The sequence below is a fragment of the Oncorhynchus clarkii genome, chromosome 13, assembly GCF_045791955.1.
Source record: "Oncorhynchus clarkii lewisi isolate Uvic-CL-2024 chromosome 13, UVic_Ocla_1.0, whole genome shotgun sequence".
NCBI lineage: Eukaryota > Metazoa > Chordata > Actinopteri > Salmoniformes > Salmonidae > Oncorhynchus > Oncorhynchus clarkii.
In genome coordinates, this window is record NC_092159.1 from 45,842,692 (window position 1) to 45,854,981 (window position 12,290).

Consider the following 12,290-nt stretch of genomic DNA (forward strand, 5'->3'; position numbering starts at 1 on the left):
CAGAGTAGATTTCAAGATACTATTTGAATCTTTGGGTGTGTGTCAACAGGAACAGTGAACCACTGTCAAGTTCAGGGGAAGCATAGGGAATAGAGAGTGGTTTGTGTGATGTCACTGGCAAAGAGGATGGAGGTCCTGGATAGTTGTCATCCAGCCCAGGAGAAGGTCGTCGATTGGCAGGCTGAGGAGAACATGTCTCTGAGGAAAAAGAAGAAAGGAGATGAGAGTCAAATCTATGACAGAAACACATACATACATAGCCTTGGCCGTGGCCTGAGGAAACAGCTGTTTGAGACTTGATTGGATTTCAGGAAGATCTAGAGGTGGAGGTCAGCAGCTGAGAAAGAAAAGGCCCCTCCCAGCTAAAGTACTTTATGTCATTCAATTATAGTGCAACGTGCATCGCATGTACTGTAGAGACTAAGAGACAGGTTATTTTGCCCAGTAGGAACAGAATTGAGGATCCATGAGATCCCTCTGCAATAGACACAATCTTGCGAGAAGACGGTACTCAATTATGTGAGAGAAAGTTAGTGGGTATTCAATATGGCTGAATGAAAGGAGATGGGAGGAAAGGAGTAAAATAAGTCGGTCTAGTGGCTGATGGAAAATAAGAGAATGATGGGTAACACTGCTTTCTCTTATGGCTATTTTTGTCAAGAAGCTGATTTGTGTGTGGTTCAGAAAAGACAATGGAAGGGTCACTTGTGAGCAATGCAACACCAAACTCCATGTTCAATTGCGTTAGCCTACTGTCTGAATATAAAAGGTTCTGTTCGTAGCTTATGTACAGTGCCTTGCGAAAGTATTCGGCCCCCTTGAACTTTGCGACCTTTTGCCACATTTCAGGCTTCAAACATAAAGATATAAAACTGTATTTTTTTGTGAAGAATCAACAACAAGTGGGACACAATCATGAAGTGGAACGACATTTATTGGATATTTCAAACTTTTTTAACAAATCAAAAACTGAAAAATTGGGCGTGCAAAATTATTCAGCCCCCTTAAGTTAATACTTTGTTGTGCCACCTTTTGCTGCGATTACAGCTGTAAGTCGCTTGGGGTATGTCTCTATCAGTTTTGCACATCGAGAGACTGAACATTTTTACCATTCCTCCTTGCAAAACAGCTCGAGCTCAGTGAGGTTGGATGGAGAGCATTTGTGAACAGCAGTTTTCAGTTCTTTCCACAGATTCTCGATTAGATTCAGGTCTGGACTTTGACTTGGCCATTCTAACACCTGGATATGTTTATTTTTGAACCATTCCATTGTAGATTTTGCTTTATGTTTTGGATCATTGTCTTGTTGGAAGACAAATCTCCGTCCCAGTCTCAGGTCTTTTGCAGACTCCATCAGGTTTTCTTCCAGAATGGTCCTGTATTTGGCTCCATCCATCTTCCCATCAATTTTAACCATCTTCCCTGTCCCTGCTGAAGAAAAGCAGGCCCAAACCATGATGCTGCCACCACCATGTTTGACAGTGGGGATGGTGTGTTCAGGGTGATGAGCTGTGTTGCTTTTATTCCAAACATAACGTTTTGCATTGTTGCCAAAAAGTTCAATTTTGGTTTCATCTGACCAGAGCACCTTCTTCCACATGTTTGGTGTGTCTCCCAGGTGGCTTGTGGCAAACTTTAAACAACACTTTTTATGGATATCTTTAAGAAATGGCTTTCTTCTTGCCACTCTTCCATAAAGGCCAGATTTGTGCAATATACGACTGATTGTTGCCCTATGGACAGAGTCTCCCACCTCAGCTGTAGATCTCTGCAGTTCATCCAGAGTGATCATGGGCCTCTTGGCTGCATCTCTGATCAGTCTTCTCCTTGTACGAGCTGAAAGTTTAGAGGGACGGCCAGGTCTTGGTAGATTTGCAGTGGTCTGATACTCCTTCCATTTCAATATTATCGCTTGCACAGTGCTCCTTGGGATGTTTAAAGCTTGGGAAATCTTTTTGTATCCAAATCCGGCTTTAAACTTCTTCACAACAGTATCTCGGACCTGCCTGGTGTGTTCCTTGTTCTTTATGATGCTCTCTGCGCTTTTAACGGACCTCTGAGACTATCACAGTGCAGGTGCATTTATACGGAGACTTGATTACACACAGGTGGATTGTATTTATCATCATTAGTCATTTAGGTCAACATTGGATCATTCAGAGATCTTCACTGAACTTCTGGAGAGAGTTTGCTGCACTGAAAGTAAAGGGGCTGAATAATTTTGCACGCCCAATTTTTCAGTTTTTGATTTGTTAAAAAGGTTTGAAATATCCAATAAATGTCATTTCACAAAAAAAATACAGTTTTATATCTTCATGTTTGAAGCCTGAAATGTGGCAAAAGGTCGCAAAGTTCAAGGGGGCCGAATACTTTCGCAAGGCACTGTATGTTTAAATAGCTAATTCTGGTGCAAATCAGTAGCCTTAGTTTATTGCAAGTACCAATTCACTTGTAAAATAATAGAATTTTAATGAGGACAAACTAACCTGGAACATGCTGACTTCATCCATAATGACATTAGATTAGCAGTTTTAGTAAAGTGGCCCAGTTGTTTGGACCTGGGGCTTAGTGCTGACAAGGCCAAGATTGGGAGTAAAATGTCCACAAAACCTGTATATAAGGAACATGCATGCTAATTGTATGCTAAATGACCGTATTATTATTGTAATTCATATTAAAAAAGAAAGGTCAAAGGCCAAAACGAGACAAAGCTTTCAAAATATGTGAAGGCCTTGTCGTACCGGTGAGGAACACAAGATGGCATCATTGTTATCATACAGTAACAGGCAGCAGCTCTGAAGGTAGTCGAGGTGTTTATTGTCGTCAGTGACTCCTGTGGTTGTGAAACTCGGCATTATGAGCGCCAATATTTCATGATGTAAGAAGTGAATATGGCAAAGAAACAAATTATAAACCATATTTACCAAACTCCTTTGCTCTCTTTACCCTCATCCCAAAGGAATACATTCTGTGTGTATATTCAGTTTATTCCACATTATGTAATATTCTGCTATTAATGTAAAACAGTTGGAATGAGATGTGTAGCAGTACAGATTTTGCCAGGTCTCTGTGTGTGGGGGCGTGTGGAGGCGTCTGAAAGGGAGGGTGGTAGAAGGTGCCATAAATTGTACTGTGCCATGCACAATCTATTCCATGCAACACCTACACACACACACAACTAACAGAAACATGCACATACACACAACCAAGCAGAGCACACATTCATATAAAGCATGAAGCACAAATATTGCACACAGGTCACATAGACACAGACACACAATGACCACAAACAACATATCAGCCCATACATTTGCCCTGATGAATGTCAAGCAGAACTTAACCCTGTTTACCGTCTAACACAAGGCCTGCCACGCACAGTTTAAGGGCAGCCATTAGACGAGGCGCAATGTGTTCTCTAAGCAGCTGGGCTCTGGTCTGTTATGACTCTCACCGACACATCTGTGGAGCAGCACTTCTGGCCTGAGATGGCTGCTCTCCATCCTGAAGACACCCACACACCTGTCACCTGGCTTACCTGGAGCCCAACTCCCAGAGGCTACTTTACATCCCTGGGGCTCTAGCTACATCTACTAGTCTAAACACTGGTGCAAAACACCTGCAGATACTCCAGTCCAGACACTGTGGTGCATGTGGGTCAGGTGTAGAGTTCAAAAGCACTGCCAGTGTTTGGTTTACAGTCTAAATGGGAATTGTGAACAGACATTGTGTACTGTTTATGCACTTTAATTCATTTGATCTGTATCTGGTGAATGTGCAGGTTTGACCTGACTGACACACTGCTGTGCTATATTCTGCCCATCTTGGTTGAATAACCAGTGAACAAAGAGGAAACTCCATTCAGTAATAAAGAACATATTCATGAGGGTTCCTGACCAACAAGCAAATACTGTATATATGTATACATTATCAAATTACTCCCTCATCTGTCCCATGGTCTGTCTCCCCCTGCTCTCTCTCTCTCCTCTCCCTCTCTGAGTCTGTATTTCTGTGTGTATGTCTGTGGGTACAACTGTCAGTAACTCTAGATCTGTCTCTCACTGCACTCAGCCACTGAAAAATCTCAACGCTAATTAACGGAGATTACACAGCAATTAGCAGACCATTAATCACTCACTTATTAGTTTAGCCATGCAGACAGAGGAAAGAGAGGAGAGATAAAGAGAAAGAGAGATATAGAGTGAAGAACAAGGATAGAGATAGAGAGATGGAGAGGGAAGAGAGAGGCCCTCCTCTTGGCAGAGCAGCTCACATAATGATTTCACACTGCCTTCTGTTTCGCATAGCTTCAGGAGCAAAACAATGCCTTGCTGATGAATACAGGTCTGCTGAGTATGCATGTGTGAGAGATTGTGTTGAGTAGATACTGTACGTGTTTGTGTGTCTGTAGGTGGGGGTGTGATAGAGTGAGTGAGAGAGTGTGAGTTTGGGCTTGTGTGAATGTGTGTGTGTGCAGGCGAGCAGCATGAGTGTGTGTTAGTATCTGTGGTAGTGTAGTGTGCTGGTGCTAGAGGGGAGAGTTTGAGAAGGAGGAGTGTGATAGAAGAGGTTTCAGAGGATGAATATCTATATTATTTGGCCTACTCTTTTCCATCCCCCCTCTCTCTCTCTCAGCTCCCCTCTGCCCCCCACCTCTCCTCGTCAGCAGGAGGGGTCAAATGTTATTCCCTCCTCGTTGGCATGGTTGCCAATCACCTCACATTCGGTAGAAACTGTTGCCATGACAACCAAGAGATCTGGTTGCCAGGCACCAAGAGCAATGCATGTGATTGCATCTTATTTATTTAATTCTAGCTTTATCTATTTCTTCATTCTAAATGCATCCAATCACTCTCGCACACATGCATGCACACACATAAAAGGATGCAAACTCTTTTTTCTCTTCCACTCACTTTCTCTCATGCACACACACATACACACTCACAGCCCACACACACATGGTTAGTTTACATTTACATTTACCACAGGTGCAAACGTTGGATGACAATTAGTGATGATCATTGCAATGACGGTAATAATCTCCATGGCTCTCTCCTGGCCTTCTGTTGCCCTCCTCTAATCTGCCACATCTCATAAGAGCTCCTCCATGATAAAGACAGGGTCCTAAAGAGAGGGCCCTTATTACATAGTGATTTCCTCCCTGCGGCCGGCTGCTCCCGCACACAGCCTTTTGTTTTAGATAAATATTACAGGGTAATTGTAATGGAGTGACCCATCCAGGGGAAATTACAGCTATCCCCACCCAGCAAATCCAAGACCTCCTTATTTATTCCCAGTCTGAAGTCTCTGTTCTGTTTGTTCACTGGGATGGTTATTAGGAGAAGTGTACAGAGAGACAGGCTGCAGTCAGACTTGTCCGGTGTTGATGTAGTTGCTCATTGTGAACAATATACAGTAGCATACCAGCTTCATCACAGATGTAGATCTCATTAGTGATATGCTAGTGTCAAGCGCATGCAAGATGCACAGAAAATAAACATGGTCAGTTGATATAGCCAAAATAGAAAAATTGTAAATATGACATTACTGTAACATTGCTGAGTGCAAGACCATGGGAGTGGAGGGAATAACAGTGTGAGCAATCTCTTTAGCATTTATTGTTAACTTGAATACATACAGTACTGTATGTAATTAAGTAAACAAACCCAAATCTTGGGCATCTTACCCGCCAAGTCCGTAGTTTACTTTCTAGCTTTCCATTACATGGGGTCAACATGGAATTTGTTTTATTAGGGACAAATTAAGTTATTAAAATGGTTAATGAGCAGGGGCTTAGAGATCAAGTTCTATCATGAATTAAAGAATGGAGGAAGAGACTGGAATAAAGAGTCTGGAGTCTTGTGCTAACCTTAGGCCAACTGTCTATCACACGTGCACAGACAGACAGACAGACAGACAGACAGACAGACAGACAGACAGACAGACAGACAGACAGACAGACAGACAGACAGACAGACAGAGACAGAGACAGACAGACAGACAGACAGACAGACAGACAGACAGACAGACAGACACACACACACACACACACGCACACACACACACACACACACACACACACACACACACACACACACACACACACACACACACACACACACACACACACACACACACCACCCTGAGGGAGAGGAGCTCATGTCAGTGCTGTCTCGAGGGGCTGCTGTGGAGAATCCTCTTGGCTGAGTGTCTCCAGTGTTTAGTGCAGAGACGCTGTCAAAGACCCTTTACATGGATGAGACCCAGACTCCTCCCACTGTGAAATGAAGGGATTTACATAATCTTATTACACCCTATAAAAAAAAACACTCAAATGAAAACCACCACGGTGGGAAGTTATTCATTTGACCACCCGACACAACCCCACTAGTTCTCTTCTGCTTGTCCACGTACAGGTGCAGTTAAAACAAGTGGAAGTATTACATGTAGAGTGCCTGGCAAAAGTTATCAGACGATTTCGATTTCTTCATACAGTATTTTATTGTGCAACAAAGTGGGATTAAAATAGTCATTTTTTTGTCAACAATCTACATAAACTCTAATGTCAAAGTGAAAGATAGAAAAAATTTATAAAAAATGTAAGATGAATACAAATGTTATAAATGAAATATAGTAATTCATAAGTATTCAGCTCCCTGAGTCCATCATACATGTTAGAAACACCTTTGGCAGAAATAACAACTGTGAGTATTTCTGGGTAAGTCTAAGAGTTTTGTACACCTGGATTGTACAATATTTACCTATTATTCTATTTAAAATACTTCAAGCTCTGTCGAGATGTTGGGGATCATAGCTTGACAACAATTTTCAAGTCTTGCAATAGTATTTCAAGCAGTATTTCAAGTCAAAACTGTAACTTGGCCTTCTAAGTGGCAAGCTACTCCAGTGTAGATTTGGCCTTATGTTGTAGGTTATTGCCCGCTGAAAAGTGAATTCCTGAAGCGGGTTTTGCTCTAGGATTTTGCCTGTGTTTATCCTTAAAAACTCCCCAGTACCATGCTTGGAAATAAGGAGGCAGTTACTTAGTGAGGTGTTGTGTTGGATTTGTCCCAAACATAGGGCTTTGCATTAAGGCCAAAAAGTGTATTTCTTTGCTATGTTTTTTGTTGCAGTATTACTTTTGTGCCTTGTTTCATACAAGATGCACATTTTGGAATATATTGTATATTTGTGTTTTTCTTTTTAATCTGTCATTTAGGCCATTATTGTGGAGTCACTACAATGTTGTTGATCCATCCTCAGTTCTCTACCATTACAGCCACTGAACTCTGTTTTAAAATAGCTGTTTTAAAATCACCAATGACCTCATGGTAACATCCCTGAGCAACATCCTGCAGCTCAGTTCAGAAGGATGACTGGTTCTTGGAGGTGTCTGGATGGTTTAATACATCATCCAGAGCATAATTATTAACTTGACCATGCTTAAAGAGACATTCAATGTCTAATTTGTTTTTTTATAAAAATGTGAAAAGTTCCCTGGTCTTTGGAGTTGAATATGTGCTTGAAATTCAACACTTGACTGAGGGACCTTATTGTATGTACAGTATGGGGGACAGAGGAAGGGTTAGTCATTTAAAAATCATGTCAACCCCTATTATTTCACACAGAGTGAGTCCATGTAACTGTTTTATGTGATTTAACTAAGGCTCTCCTAAAAAAAAAATGGGCTGAAAACTTACGCAACAACTATACTTTAGTTATAATGTTTTGTATAAAAAAATAAATGTTCTTCCACTTTGACATTAGAGAATATTTTGTGTAGATTGTTGACAAAAAAATGACAATTTAATCCATTTTAATCCCACTTTGCAACACAGCAAAATGTGAAAAAATCTAATACCTTTGCAAGGCAATGATACTGTTTTGTCAAATGTCTACTTTTGGATGTGCGTTACAAAAAGGTAGTTTAACCAAGATCACTGTATCACAAATACACCAGTTCACACACACATCTTTGGTTGGAATGCTTGTTAAATCTCCCACACCATTCAGCCTAGACTGTCCTTCCCTGTTGCCATGCCTCAACCTGCCCATCTGACTGTCCCTGTACCACCTCCAACCAGCCTGTAAAACAGCATCCAGGCTGAGATTTATCTTTGTGCTCTAATGCATTCAGTCCATGCTCCTACCTGCCAGTCTGGATATTGGATTTGCTCTTTGGCTGTGACCTTATTCGCCACGAGCCACAGGAGCTGCTGCTGGACCTCTGATGTGTGGTGTGGTGTCGCCCAGGCCCACTTCCTCACAAACTCTTATTGGATTCCCCATTCACCACGCACTGCCTCTGATAAGGGCATCTGTCAAGCGGAGGAATAATCAGAGCAAAAAAGGGATGTGATATATGGCTGGGAGGCGCTTACCTTCTGAAGAGGATGTCTGGTTGGGGCTCAAGGTACCGGTCACAACACAGCTCAGAGAGAGAGAGTGTTGGGCAGCGTTGAGGCTGCTTGGATCAACACTAAGGGTCCATATAATGTAGAACATTTAAAACAAATGATAGTACAAAAGTGAAGATTGATCTTTGGAGGAGGATGTTGCTCCTGTATGTCTATATGACTCCAGAAGGAAAAGTTGGTTGAGGAAAATGGCTTCCACTCAGCTACGCGTATTCTCAAGCAATAACATCGACATCTGTATTATCAACCCAAGAATACCCGTGGTCGAGACGGGAGCAAACGTTCCGGCCACCTCCTCCCCTCCATCTTCTCTCCTCCCTTTCCTCTCCCCATCCCCTATCCATGCTTCATTACAGTGGAAGAGAAATGGAGGGGTGGGTGGGGGTTCATTTACCGCTAACATTGTCCAGGTCCTAGAGAAAAAAAGAAAAACAACTTGCAAAGGAAGAATCGTCTTTCAGTTTGGAGTAGTAATTTGGAATTAACAGTCAATGAATGAATAAGTATCCTGTATCTATATCTTCTATATGTCTATATCACCTGTATCTATGTCTTCTATATGTCTATATCTCCTGTATCTATGTCTTCTATATGTCTATATCTCCTGTATCTATGCCTGTAATAGTATTAAAATGCAGTAATTCTCCCATATCTAGTCCATATCTGACATCTAGTCCATATCCCACAGTGTGGGGTGAGTGAAAGGCCAGCTGAACGTGATGTAACTGCAAGCTCACGTGTGCGGTCACCTTGTCGCACCACACCAGTGTAAAATAAAGTTGGCAGTTTTTGAATTCCCGGCCCCTGACTGAGTGTAAGCTGTGAGGCTTGCCATCCCTGTCCCTGTGTCTATCAGTGAGAGCCACAGTCACACACACATCTGAAGGAGTGTGCTGCCCCTGCAGCACCGGGAGACCAGGCCCCCACGCTGAACACATGAGAGAAATGGAGAGAGAGAAAAAGAGAGAGAGCGTAAAGGAGGGAGCAGGGACTGAGTGAGAGATATGTTTATTGGGACAGGCAGACTGTAAACTTAAAGGGCCTGCTATCGCCTGGCTTTGGACTGGCGTGATGAGCGGTGATTGGCTGTCAGTGGAGATAAGGAGACTTCACATCCTCATGCCCTTGCTTCCTCAAGGGGTTGGAATCAAACCCAGAAAACACTGCTCTGCACGTCTCTGCTAAAAGGCGAGCACATGAAAGGAATGAATCCAGCTCTATTATTCTAAACACCTCTGCATGTGACATACCACACGTTTGGAGGAGGAGTGAAAGAAGGAAGACAGAAAGCCCTGAAAGGGTTTAAATGGGAGGATTTTGGTAGGAGTCTGATAGCATCCTTGTGGTTCCAAGGCCTGAAATTCAAAGCTGTCTTTTTAGCTCCACTCCCTCTTTAAAAACTGCCTTAGGCTCTCACACAGGAGAGTGAATTAAAGGGAAGGATGGAGAGGGGCAGTCTCCCATATCCCAAACCCCAATGGGATGTAGCTAGTACTGTAGCCCTGAACCAAAGATGTCATCTATAAAATGTACATGATCATGGAACATACTGTATGAGGTGTACAGATGGGCCTTTATGACATATACTCTAGGCTACTGTTTATATGATTTCTATTGATGCCTATATGTCTATACTGTTGTTGTGTCTTTGGCTTTGCCGGATTAAGTGATATGACATGCTATTCTATAAAATAATTTCTCCGTAATTAATATTACCTGATTGAGCTAATCATGTAAATGTAATTAACGTCGGACACCACAAAATAATATTTATAGAGCTGTTATCTTCCGAATAAACTCTTAAAGACCTAGTAATATTTTACATCAATAGCAGTCAATATCAATCGAAATCTTAATTCAGTCTCATCTGAAAGTTGTAAATTCTTAGTTATCTGCACGAACCCTGGCTAACAAGTTGAATCAGCAATGCAAAATTGGGTTTAATTATTTATTTACTAAATACCTAACTAATCACACAGAATTACACATACACATAATTAAATCATAACTTGATTACAAATTACGTCATAAAGGAAAACGTCCCTAGCGGGCGGAACAGATATGACAGCTTGTTACACAAAAGAAAAGGGTCTGGGTTTGAGTGAAAGAGCGGGAAGACTGAGGAACAAAGGGCGAAGCTGTGCTATCGTAAATACAGTATCTTATGCATTCTTACCGCCCATTTGGAAAAGGAAAATGCAATAAATATTTACTCTGAGCTGCGCTTCGGTAGGTTGGTGGTAGATGGAAGGCCGTGTTGCCCAACCGAGTCCTTGGAAGAATGTCTCTGGTTGTCAATTGGATACGTTGTAGTAACGTCGTTGTGTGATAGACGGGATACTCTGTCTGTTCCTTTCTAACCCTCGTTTGCAGCGGCTGTTGCTAACTCAACGGCTAGGAGGTATCATTTCTGTAGTGAATAAGAGTTCAAAGTTCATACCATTCGCAACCAAAGCTCACGCTGATCTGAACCATTCTGACATCGGCCCGTCGTCCTCACGTCCTCGGAACAGGAGGTTATATTGTCGTCAAGGGCTTATATAGGAAGGGAGAGGAGGGCGTGTTTGAAAAGTTTTATAGCCCATGTCCCTTCACAGGGGCGGGCCACTGATTGAGCAGAGCCCTATCTTATGAAAACACAAATCTCTCATTTTAGAAGCTAAAATCACATTTCATTTCATCCCATCACAAATAATTTCATATTCAAACATTTAAATTGAACAACAATTCCATGTGAATCCGATAACTCTGATGTAGACTTTACACTGTAGAGTTTATGTCATCTTATCATTGATGAGAATGTCTCAGATGACAACCGAACTGAAATCATATTCATTAAGTACCACCGCATAAATGTTCAATTGTTTGGATTACCAGAATATAGTTAATTTCCCCCCACCTTCTGATGTTCCCAGAATCTCTATGTTAACCAAGGGTTTTGCAAATGTAACATCAGTAGGGTAGAGAGAGGAAAAAGGGGGTAAGAGGTATTTATGACTGTCATAAACCTATCCGCAGGCTAACGTCATGACACTGTATAGAGGTATATACAATATAATGTCTACACTGTGAACATGACAGGGCTGTCTAACAGGACTACACCCTGGGTATGGACACCTAAAGTAGAAGAGGAGATACAGCTATACATACACCTATCTACCACTGACAGTCTGTGGGATTCCAGGAGCATCCGTGCCACTCCAAACCAGCTCCCCACTACGCATCACATCAATTATTCACCATATTTATCTATGCAATTTAACGGACGCTCCTCTCTAAAGCTCCTAACAAATTGCGGAAGCTGCTAATATGGCTTCTGTCTCAAATCACCACACAACATACAGAATGCTCAGAGGCTATGGTGGAAAGGCTGTAACAAGCTAGCTTGGCAGTATGATAGTATTCAATACCCGCTGGGCACAGATGTCAATTTAACATCTATTCCAAGTTAGTTCAACATAATTTCATTGAAATGACGTGGAAACAACATTGATTCAACCAGTGTGTGTCCAGTGGTTTGTCTCTTTTATGACTACCAACAGTGATTTTTCTTTGTAAAGATGTAGAATAACTATTGACCAATGCGACCCCTTCCCCCATTAGTTTAAACTCACAATAACACACCTTTGTTTTCCTCTCCACCAAACCGGCATGTAGCATGACCCAAGCCGAGGAGCCAGGGAAGCCAATTATCAAACAGATGTCAATGTATGTTTTACAATACTAAGTGGAGCCCAAATACCACACAGATGTTTTATTTTCACACGAGAAGATGGTGTCGACAGATATGGTAGCCCTGTTTCTAGCTCCGTGACAACTTTGCAATATTTCTTTATTACATTATTTGCTCAGAACGTTGATTTTATTATTACCTAC